Source organism: Phalangium opilio, unplaced genomic scaffold, assembly GCF_054372755.1.
Source record: "Phalangium opilio isolate 3A_F unplaced genomic scaffold, DU_Popi_V2 ptg000003l_1, whole genome shotgun sequence".
Taxonomy (NCBI): domain Eukaryota; kingdom Metazoa; phylum Arthropoda; class Arachnida; order Opiliones; family Phalangiidae; genus Phalangium; species Phalangium opilio.
The window spans coordinates 14,462,917-14,475,197 of record NW_028324145.1 but is presented as its reverse complement, the minus strand read 5'-3'; the positions used below and the strand labels follow the sequence as shown (position 1 = coordinate 14,475,197).

General features: G+C 40.9%; 1 protein-coding gene and 2 long non-coding RNA genes across 3 annotated transcripts in view; 1 reads left to right on the top strand and 2 right to left on the bottom strand.

Annotated features, from left to right (window-relative positions):
- Positions 1-12,281, top strand: part of LOC149718047 (uncharacterized) — a 128,350-nt gene that overhangs the window by 94,865 nt on the left and 21,204 nt on the right. The window lies entirely within an intron of this gene.
- Positions 1-12,281, bottom strand: part of ttv (exostosin glycosyltransferase 1 ttv) — a 105,957-nt gene that overhangs the window by 89,119 nt on the left and 4,557 nt on the right. The window lies entirely within an intron of this gene.
- On the bottom strand, positions 3,762-10,340 carry LOC149718050 (uncharacterized). Its single transcript, XR_016368321.1, has 2 exons — positions 8,608-10,340; positions 3,762-8,542 (listed from the first exon to the last, which is right to left on the bottom strand). It is a non-coding gene; the product is annotated as an uncharacterized LOC149718050 (long non-coding RNA).

Sequence of the window (12,281 nt, the reverse complement as noted above, 5' to 3'; positions counted from 1 at the left end):
CATGCAGATATGGAAGGGATTAACTTGCGAGTTAGGTATTATTAAATTTGACAAATTGTATTCAAATATTTCAAGGTTAGTGCTGGCGCTTCTCGCCGCCTTCATTTCCAGTATTATACTTAGGTCGAGATTGTTGGCATTTTGCACCGAGCCCGAGTTTCAGTTGCAATATATGCAGATACGACGCTCCCAAGGAAGGATGAAATTATCGTAACAAATTGAATCAACATTCTCTTATTGTCCGCTTCCATTATTAGCGACAACCGCTATAGTTTCTATTGATCTTACCGTTTGAAGGACCGAGGGGGGGGGGAGACATGTTTCGCGTAACGTGTATATATTGGGAGGAAATGACGCTTCCACTGCGGACTGAATAATTCATTCGGTCCAGTTGTAATTGTCCATGCATCGCGCCGCCTATGGGCGCCCATCTAATGTCAATCAAGAATTGCAACCGCCGCTTAATCAAATCCCATTCCATAATCACCCCCCCCCCCTCTACGTTGTTTTCCGAGAAGTTCGCTTCTTAAAAGTTAAACTGATCCTTGCTGGAGATATTTGGTAGATTCTTAGTAAACCTCGTTTCCAATCACTAGACTTGTGTAATTGCGGATCAATTTAGTCCATGGGGAAAAGCGTATAAATAACGCTATCAAAAGAATGATCTTCGGGAACATTTAATCCCGTATTATCCTAGAAATAATGGTAGACATTACGAAATGGACGCTTAACAATTGACGCTATTCATTGTTGGTGACAGGATGGAGTCTATTTAGGCAGGCTAATATTATCCGGTGCTGTTGGTGGTGGTGGGTGCGATAGGACGTAGGGAAGATGAGCCGAGTTCCCTCGCGTACCCTTCTTTTGCATATCAGGGGGGTTTACACCCTGACGGAAAAGCAGCCGCGTCGAGTACAAATTATGATTAAACGCTTCTGAATAGAATGCGCGCCTGAGAAAGTATTTTAGCTTTTGTAATATTACGAAAAGCTCTTAAAGCTGTCCGCTCTCAATATGGAGGCTTTTTTGTAGAATGGGGGGGGGGGGGTTTGGGGGGGGGAATTGACAAGGATGTCCTCGAGTTGCTTTAATTATCGTCCGAAGCAAATCCCGTAAGTGCACCGAGAAGCTGATGCGAAAAACTTTCGAAACGATTTCATCATTTTTAAAAGCCCGCCCCCTCTCCCGCCCCACCCCCCTTTTCGCCCACGTGAATTGGTCCGCCGAGGGAACCCCCACTCCAGTTTCCATTGATAAAAGATGAAAAGGAATGACGTCGCCCCGTTTCCATGACAATTATTCTCTAGAAACACATTTTTAAGTCCGCATCTTCTTCCTATAGTCCCACCGCCTCTATGTATCAGGGTTGCTGGTGCACTTTACAAAATGAAGTTCGAGCCCCCCCCCTCCCCCGTTATATGGGGCTTCTCCGCAAAAACGATCTAGACACGTCTCTTTTCTTTAGTATACGCGATCTCTAGCGTAAGTTTGCGCCGTGTGGAAAACCCGGACGGATTGATACCTAATGATAAAGCTCGTTGGAAGGAAAGTAGTATTAGCATACTGATCTTGAATAGGAGAGGAGTATACGCTGGTTATAGTGATACCAAACTCCTACGCTTATTAAAACACGGATGCAGCGGGTCAGTTTCGCTTCATTTCGTAGTTTCCATCCGAAAGGGGAGTTTGACAAAAATGTTTCTAACGTGTATTTCCGTGGTTGATTGGGACGTCCCTCGATTGAGTTAAAAATATCAGTTTTTAAGAAGAATTTAGTCCTCCGAATTCGCATCCCAGGCGTCGTTCGTCTTAGGTTCTTGCCTGGATCGCTCGTCTCCCTTCCTTCCATCCGCCAGAAGGTAAAATGATGAGGGTGGGGGGGGGAGCGTAAAAAGCCATTTCCGGTTCCCTTTTTACTCCCGCTAGCCGGAAGTTAGTGACGAATTTGGTTATTAGTATATTAAATGTCAGAGACAGCGGCGTCTCTTGGCGCATTTTCCTCTTTGGCCCAATCTCTTTATTATCTCCGATCGAATTACTTAAGGATGCCACTCTTTAGGGATTTTTTACAGGAAGTAAAATTAGTCCCCTAGTAAAAATGGCGGAAGACGCCCAGGGGGGAAGGGGGAAACTCATCCGGATTGCGCGCTGAGCTTCTCCAATATGTTTGTTCAGCCGTTGCATGGGACGCTGGGAGCGCTCGCTAAATCAATTTTCCAACATTGGCGAATGCCTTTGGGCTCAAAATGCACTTAAGCAAAATTGTTATTTGTTGGCATATTCTAACCCAATTAAGTCTGAAAGATTAAGTTTGCCCGAGTCCTTCACACTGCATGCTTAGTGATAGACTTAACTTGGAAATCATCTTAATTATAAAAGTATTTCGATTGCGAGGGACTATAATGCCCGCAGTTACTTTATCTCACAGAGATGAAGGTTCCAACTGAGGAAGGATTTCGTCTGACATTGCAATTTCCGGGCTTTCCTCTTCTTCTTCTTCTTGGGATGTTTTGACACTGAAGGCGTGTGTTTTTACGATCGTATCTCGGGCAAAGTAGGGCGAAAAATATTTCTGGCGTTAATCTTAAGAAAAGGAAGAAGGGTTTAGGCTTAAGGTATATGGCTAAAATATGAAATATGAGGCGCCTTTAAAGGTTTCGGGGTTAAGAGGGGTTAGACCTCTTCGGGGCGTGATACATTATAACGGCGGCGGCGATAAAAAAGCGCCGCTCCATCGAGACAATAGGGAGAACTTTGCGTAATGCGGGTTATCGTCTGAAAGGATGGCCATCCTCCGAATCACCATTATTTACCGAAGTAAGGACGCGCTATACACACTTTCCAAGGTTATTAATTCGACTAAAAATGGCTCAATTTTGCCCCCCCCCTCGAAAAATCTCTAGGGGTTACCCCCCAACCGGCACCACCACCTCTCTTTAACCGTTCAACGTCTAGACTCAATTTTTATTAGCCACCGCGCATCCATTTCGGAACAATTAAGATACGTGACGCGTATCTCTAATGGACACGAATGGGCCCAGCTCGACTACGGAACTCGAGGCATTCCGACCGAAAACGGAGTCGAATCTAACGGGCCACGATTAAATTCGGGTTTTGTCAATTTGGTTCGCGTGTGCCACTAAAAAACGGAGAGCTATTGGAACGTTGAACCGCATGCGGTTTGACCTTTAGGATCGTACCTTTGGACTTGAACCACGCGTTCCTTGACGCTATTCTTGATAAATAAGACAAATTTATGGTCGTGAAGGTATAATATTGCGCGGCGCTTAGCGATAAAACTCTTATTTGATTATGCATTTATTCAAGTTCCAAAGTCTTTTAAGCTCTCTTTAGTTCCCCTGTCGCGAAATTATAGTTCCTTCGTAAAAACCTTTCAGATTGTCCGAAATGAAACAAGTTGAACTTGATAGTGTCGTCGTACCTAAATTCCTGACAGTCGAAATTGTGATAGGGCCGCGAGAGAGAGAGAGAGAGAGAGAGAGAGAGAGAGCTGGCGTAATAAAAGCGGACGACAATTTACTTGGGCGGATTCCGACAGTAATGAAACCAAATAAGGCAACAGCGGTTACTGCAGAGGACAAAAAAGAAAGCGAAACGGGGTCGCTGTGAAAAGTACCCGGGGAAGCTAAAACAATATCATCCGTATAGTGGTGCATGCCCTTTCGTATATATATATATTGTTGGCCAGGGCAAGACCCAGCTCCACTCGGCTTTTAATACGTTTCGAATAATCAAGAACAAGTTGGGAAAGCCAAAATATTACCTCTCCGAGTGGAGATGACTATCACTACCCCTTAAACAACCTAAATATATGCATCTATCGCTTTTTTTAATTCTTTGCAAGTGCAGGAATTCAATTTTAAAATAGTCAATTGTTCAAGCCTTTTCAATATCTCTCAATTGCTGGGGAAACTCTACTCTCTCGCTATACCTCAACCGTATTCTTAGTCTACCAGTATGATTTGTAACATTTGTCCATATCAAAGCTGAATCATACATCGCCACACAAAAAGCAAATGTCCCCAAAACATGGAAGCCACAACCCAATCACACATAAGCTAGGCTCGTACTTGTTCATCGCTTTCGATGATTTCACTAATATTAGCATTAACATTTTGTACATTATTGGGTTCCTTATTAATAGATATGCCTACGCCTACAGTACTTTCAATAGAACATTTATTTAATGCATTATCTTTCGTACGATCATGGCCAACTGGCCTCGTGGTAGGACCAACATTTTGCGTGCTAGAACCTGTTCCAGAAACAGCCTTTTTTCCGCGGCTAACGCTCTTCTCCTTTCATTTTCTCGTTTCCTAAATTCAGGATCTGACCTTTTTGCCCTCATTCTTTCCCTTGCCTTTCGTTTTCTGATTTCCTCTTTACTTAAATTATTATCTTCCTCCATTTACTTATTAATCAGTTAAATACTCACAAAGGTTGGCAAAATCAATCTCCTTAAATACTCACACAGGTTGGCAAAATCAATCTCCTTCAGTAATACGTAAGGCTTAGTTATATTATTTGCCGAACAAAATTAATCGAGCAAATTTAACACTTAACTTCTTCCTTCGAAATTCTATCAAAGAATGAATCAACTGTTTAAAAAAAGGTTTTTTTTCGCGAATAGGGCGCTATCATACCAACAGCAATTCCGTCATATTTAAAAAATATTCATTGCCAACACTTTTTTCAAATAAAGAATGATAAAAGTGCGTAAAAAAGATCTTTCACAAATAGGCCTAGGGGGCGTATAAACTAAACAGCAACAACGCTCTACAGCTACACTAATCTTACACAAACAAGGAGTACTATAAACCCACTACTGGAAGCGGTATTTTTATTCAAACGTAAAACAATTTCGCTTAAGCTTAACATCTCTAGACATCGGTAAAAATGTCTCTATCACTCCTAGACATTATAACTCAAATTCATCTGATTATGTTTTAACAAGGTTAAATCTAACTGGGAGTAAGATGAAAGGAGTAGAAGCTTATCTGTCTAAGGAAATATGAAATTTTATCTTAACAGTTCGTTAAATCATAAGTTTATAACGAAAAAACGCGGAAGGGGAAAACGAGCAGACAACTGCGATTTTTGGGGGTAGAAGGTTAAGAGCGCCATCTGTCGTCCGTGCCAAAGTTGAACTTCCACTCGAAACGCAATGAGAAAGTGGATAAAATAATGCCATCAGCTATTTAACTGCGTCGATATATTTAACGACTTGACCCATGACATGCCCATAACACTGGCTTCTATGAATCCTATTTATTCTTGGATGCTAGGAAACTTGGTAGACGTAACAGTCTGTACCAAGTACCCAAGCATCCTTCAATAAACGCCTGGCAACATTGTGGTACGCATGGTACAACTAAAAAATAGGATGTGTATCTATCTTTCCAGTCACTCCAAGTCGTTAAGCCCTCATTACAGAGGATTTGAAACACTATCGTAATTCCAAGTGTCTCGAATCTCTAAGTTCCTGTCCATTATGAACAGTGCTGAGAGAATGATACATCAGAAAGAGCCATTCAAATCGAATTGCCGAAAATATTATCCATATTTTCATTTCATATAACAGAGAGAGAGGAGCTTCCCATTTTGGTTGTTGTTCTCAAAAATATATCGCAATGCACGGGCCTAGATAGATACAGGAGGCAATGTAGGAAATATAACGCAATGCACGGGCCTAAAAAGATATAAGAGACAATGTACGAAATATAACGCAATGCACGGGCCTTGATAGATATAGGAGGCAATGATTTAACGACTTCGGTACTTGGGTTTATCTTTAATATTTAAATAAATATAATTATTTTTAATTATTTTAATCGCCAGTAAATAACTTTAAAAATAGTTAAATCGTTTAAAATAAAGTTGTTCCTATTATCTTTCGAAACTTTGCTAATATTGACGTTTAAAGTGAAGGGTACCCCTCTTGCCCGCTTTTTTCAAATTTTGGGGTATATATACGTTTCGTTTCCATTATAATAATAGATAAAAACGCATTCGCGTGAACCTTTGGTGGAAGCCCTGCCATTGGGAGGCTAGACGTTTCTCGTAACCCTAGCCGATCGCCGCGTATATCTTAAAACCAAATAATAGATAAAAACGCATTTGCGTGAACCGATGGTGGAAGCCCTGCCATTGGGAGGCTAGACGTTTCTCGTAACCCTAGCCGATCGCCGCGTATATCTTGGAACCAAACGATGACGGAGGAGAAGAAGCCAGAATGTACTGACTGGCGTCCATGTGGAATGGACAAAAGACCTGAAGATGGTGGTGCATTGAAGCTGGTGTCAATGTGGAATTGACGAAGAACAGAAGATGGTGGTGCATAGAACCTGGTGTCAATGTGGAATTGAAGAAGAACAGAAGATGGTGGTGCATAGAAGCTGGTGTCAAGGTGAAATTGACGAAGAACAGAAGATGGTGGTGCTTAGAAGCTAGCAAGTACAGACTAGTGTCCATGTGGGATGGACAAAGACTAGCAGATTGTGGTCCTTAGAAGCCAGTTAGTAAAGACTTGTGTTGGTAGATGAATGGCCAAATTTCCGTGAACCGCGAACGCGTTCCGGAAATCGGGTATTTGTTTGCTCCAATACGCAAACTGCGAACGCGGTCACGTGGGGTCTGACAGACAGACAGACAGACACACAGACAGACAGACACACAGACACGGCCGGTGTAATACCTCTCCGTGACATACGTCACTCGGAGAGGTAAAAACGGTTGGCTCGTTAACGTACCCCCCCCCCAACTATCTCTCTGGACTCTTCTTTCTGTTTTCTGTATTTGGAGCCTTTTACCCTTTCAAAAGAGATAGGGTTCCCCGGCCCTTTTCATTTGGAGAGAGAGAGAGAGAGAGAGAGAGAGAGAGAGGGGGGGGCTTTGCATTTTAGGATAGCGCCCATTTTAAAGAAAGCCCGCGGAGAAAAATCCAATACAATTTGGCTCCTCATTTGAATGATAATAAGTTTATATAGCCCTAGTCGCCATCCATAAGTCCACTTTTTACTCTATATATATACTACTGTACGCCAGAAATAGATTTGCACCGAAGTTGTCGCGACCAACACACACTTTATCTCTCTCCTCTTTTATAATTTGCTTCTTCGGCAAACGGGTTTTGGAGCTTGTCTAAGTCTAATATCTCAACTTAAATCTACGATTAAAAGTTGCCCAACTTGCAGAAATATCTCACGTTGTTTATTCTGGGTTTACTTTACTTTCGCCGCCGCAGTTCCCATTTTATTTCGAGGATTCTCCTTGAGCAGACTTCAATTTCGTTCGTGGAATACGTAATTATTTTAAGTAGGTCAGACCCGGCTACTTTTTGTAGCGCTTCAAAATGAGTAGATGCGCCGACTGCCCCCCGGTCTAAGATAGGCTTAAATTTATTTAACGAATCTGCTTAAAATTTTCGCTAATTCCTGTTTGTTATCAGTCATTCCGCCGACCTTCGTTCTTTAATTTAAGTTAACGAGAATCTCGAATTTTATTTCAATTTTAAGTTAAATTTGATAATTTTTTTATTTGCAAACGAGTTTATTATCCAAATTTTTTGCTAAAAGCGATTCTAGAAAAAAAAACGTATCATGCGATTCGATGACGTGACATCGTACGATCAACTTTGAACAGGTTCGAAGTGAGCGAAGGTGTCTAGACGCCGGGGCTTTCCCAATATCCGATTGCAGCACGTGGGAGGAAGGCCCGCCCACCCCCACGTTACGACAATTTCAAATTATTCCAAAAAGCGAGGGTACTTCGAAATGCAAATATTTACTCTAGCTACTCGTTAATATTATTAATTATCATCGTTAGGATTGGTAACTTCAAAATTGATTGACTTTGTGGAGCGGAATTTCTTGGCGTAATTTGGTTTTAGGCTCTAGGGGGTTATTGAATAATATAACTTAATCCTTTCGCTCGATTCCTTTCCTCGTAAATAAATAATTTCAAATTGGCTGATGCCCTTAGTATATGTGTGTCATGCTCGCTCGTTCCTTAGTCGGAAGCTCTGCAGCAGACACCGGCTTAGACGCCAGCAACGAAGAAAGAAAGAAAGTAAGGAGCTTTAGTAGTGGCGAGTAAGACTTGGTGGCAAACGGTATACGCTTAATCAACCAAGGGTGTTGAGAAGTTCAAAGTCAAATTGTTTCACCCCGCGCTCGCTTCGTGCTGCTAGAGTTAACGCCGCCATATTTAGGAATCCTTTCGAGAGCTAAATTTCATGGGGTTAAACGAAGCGAAATGCCGGTCGGTGTTCCAAATGCAAAGCGAGAGACTTTCACCTTACCAAGAACCCTTTATGGTTCCTCCGTATAAGATGCATGCATGCTCGTCTATAAACACAATTTCTTCGCGATAATAAACCCTTTTTAAAGAAGAGAACCGACTGGTTTTAGGGCCAAACTCGGGCGGTTTCTATTTTTCGCTTCTGTTTAGAATTAGGGTTATTCCAGAGACGGGGATGAGGCTCGATGCCGAGTTTGGTCTAGACCGTTTTCGTCATCAGAGTCTGTCGATATTTATAGATTCAAATGCATTTAGTAGCTTTGGTTGCCGACCCGACTTAGCGCTTACGTTTGATTTCGAATTTAGAGCTTCATTGATTGGCAATGCATTCTCTTGGAAGCGTCGCTCGCGCTTGGCAGGTCCATTTTTCTTTAATATAATCATCGTGACGTCACGAAGGCTTAAGATTAAGAAAGAATAGATCCATCCATATTTATGGCCGCTTAAAATTTGGCCTTCGAGTCGCAAAAGGAAAATCAAATTTTTTTGTATAAATAATTTTTCGAAATTGCTTATTTATTTACAAGTATGAAAGGGGGAAAAAATACATACGTAATCAAGTATTTATTGCTATTTTATTTTTACCCCAAGTACCTATCTAAAAAACAAATTCCAAGGTTTTTTATTTACGCTAGAGTGTACCTCTGATTATGAAGGGAAAATGGTGAAATTTTCATCTTTCGCATTTGTACAGTAGTAGTTCACCTTTCGGATGTTAAAAGTTTGAGCGTCGAATTTCGTCTAAAACTATAAAAATATTTTACAGCACCCATAAATTTAAATATTTACCTCTTTTTGCCGAGATCCCATTCCCCAAGCATACCTCAACCTCACGATGGATATAAGAAGGCGTTCAATACTTTTAAGAATATTAAACAGGACGCGTCAGCTGCCCCCTACCTAATCTTGTTCTTATAAAGGATGGAACTATTTAACTCAATATTCACGCCGTAATTGAATAGATTCTTCTCTGTTTTTCGCGAAGAAAACCGATTTATGAATAATACAACGATTTTTTTCTTCGCATTTTTTTTGTTATCCTTGTAAAGCAGCGTACATCTGAGACGAGTGAGAGAAGGGGGATGGTGGGGGGGGGGAGCTAATAATCAAGGTACAAAATAAGCTTGTCCCTATTATTATTGTATAAACAGTCGTGATATTCGAAAAACCCGGAAAAACCACACCGCCACGACAAATGTTATTCCAAGATTTAGATGTTACGAGAGGGGGAAAGAAAAAACTCCTCAGTGGAAATTGAATTTTGTAGATTCAAATTTCTTCTCCTCTACCCCCTTTCCCTTTCCCTTCAAAGGTTACGACCCTTATTAGCCCCTATATCGTGAAAAGGGTCACGGCTCAAAAAATAGCTTAGTTAAAATTAAACGTAACGTGGCTTTTCTATTAATATTTCTATTAATTTTGAGCGCTAGTTCGAATTCGATACGTGAGTTAACACTTTTATCAAGAAAAGACCTTTGAGCTAGAGTAGATAATCTTTATTTTATTTTTTCAAGGCGGCCTCTATCGTCAAAGGTTCAATTCCTTATCGCGCTCTTGCAAATCTGGCCTAAAAATATGATTACCATATAGAGGCGACAAATTTACTTCAGTATATATTTATCAATTAAAAAAGAAGTGATTTTTCTTGGTTCGAAATTTATCAGGCACTTTTTGATTTATTACAATTATCTTTTTTAACCAAAAAAGGATGAATTTCATTTTAGCTTCAATTTGTTCATCGATCACGTGTCCGAGTAAAATGCTAATCTTAAGTTTTTCCCGTACTTATTTAAATGACTACTCGATGTTGTCTGAGTCTTTAAGATGGCGGTTTCGACTTACTCGAGCGCCTCTCCCTGCGTAGAGGGGAATTTCTGGCCCCAAATTTTAGGCCTAATAACGTCACGTGAAAAGCCACCCCAAGAACGCCAACCGAATTTCCGAAAAATAATTTCAACCGCAAGTTGGTTTATAAACCAGGCTAGAATGTTTTTAGTGAAATAAAAATTAGAAGTTATTGAATATCCAAGGCCTTAATACAGGTAATTAGGATAACCTTCTCCTATAGAAAATGCTTAATTATACAATAGGCAAAAAAATTAATTTCTCGACCACGGCTACAACATCCACGGGGGGGTTGTCACGCAGTACTCACTGAGTGGCTAATTTGGGCGAAGCTAAATATTATTTTTAGGCGTAAAACGAAACCGCGGATATTACAATATCACGTGACAAAATGTACTTGGGATATGAAAATAATATATTCTAGCCTAGTACGTGTTACTTGGTTGGGTTTGTGGGTGGGTGTGACCCCTCCTCGTTCTAATAAAGGACGCAATTTTCTGGCCTTTTGAACTGTCCGACCCCGCCCCCTGACCCTACCTTGGAAAGGTTATTTATTCCAGTTATCACACCCTCTCCTGGATATCGAGGCCTTTAGTGACCGCGATAGGCCAAAAAATAGATGAAAGTGTATAAATTTCATAAACTATTGCTAGTTTAAAATGTAGCGTGCTTTGAAAGTCGGTTATAGGGGGGTATAGGGGGTTAAATTTCGTCAATTCGACCTTGGCACGGGATTTTTGATGATAGCAATTTTAAGAATGAGTCACTAGGACGATTATGAAACGCGAGAGACATTAATCTTCGGCGCTAATAACGATGTTGACAAAGAAGGAAAAATTTCCGAAAAGTAAATGTCAATTTAATATTTTGCCAATATTCGAATTATAATTAAGGGAAATTTTTCTGTCGATTAGCGGTTTTTTCCCCGTCACATTCGTCTTCCTGGAATCTGTTTTGAGTTTGAAAAAACACGTGACTCGAAACAATCGTCGCCAAATAATCAGTCATATCCATAATAGGTAAAATAAAACCGCGGACATCTCTATTTATTATCTAGCCAATCATTTTTCTCAATTTCCCCTTAAATTAGGCTGCGTAAAAAAAAAGATGCACAAATACTCCCAAACACTTAACGTACACTATTCTGGCCTGAGAGAGAGAGAGAGTTGGCGACCCTTTAAAAGCTAAAGTAATAATTTCTGGCCACGAATATAGTTTGGCGGCTTTCGGGTTTGCTGGCATCATCGTTATATTCGTAATCACGTCTAAAGAGAGCGCGGCCAAGCCGATTTACAATTTAGAAAATGCGAAACTCGCTCGTTGGCTACTCTCTCTCTCTCTCTCTCTCTCTCTCTCTCTCTCTCTCTCTCTCTCTCTCTCTCTCTCTCGCTGGCGTATATCACTCGAAAGTCGATTAACGACGGAAGTTATTAAATGCCATAGCGCCAACCATGTCTTGCGTGCCAACAACCGAGTTCTCCCGATTTTTATTTTTCACCTAAACTTTGTCGCCAATTTCTCGAGGAGATTTGATCAGATTTGAGATCTTCGGGATAATGTAGTTCCCCCACTCAGTCGTATAATCTCCCTGGACGTTAATTTTCGCGGATACTGAAGTGGAGTTGGTGGGAGGGAAAACGGAGCCCAGTTTGGAAATCGTTTTCCATAAAGCAGACTCGTAAATATTATCCATGCAGCAACGTGTTATTTTCTGCCTCCGTGAATTCATCCCGATGAAGATTCACCTCCTCCAGGGTTTTTGATTCCCGAAAATTAATATTTCTCAAACAAATATAACACGTCGTTTAACTGGACCATCTTCCGGTCAGTCCAGACATTGTAATATAATTCTCATCTTTCCAAGCAAAGGCTATAGAGAAAGCTTCTGATTTCCAGTTGCTAATTCAGTCGTACTTAAAAACTCCCGTCGCTCGATTAATTTTAAAAGAAGCCAAATCGAATCTCGATCTCTTTGTCCCTCCCTCCCTTCCGGTATTGATTGTCCTTAACTTGGCAGCGCTATCAATGTTCAAGACCCTAGTAAGAGTTCCCAGTGCCAAGCGGCCTGGCCTGTGTTCCATATTATATGGAATGGAATTAAATAGCTCGAGAGTGGT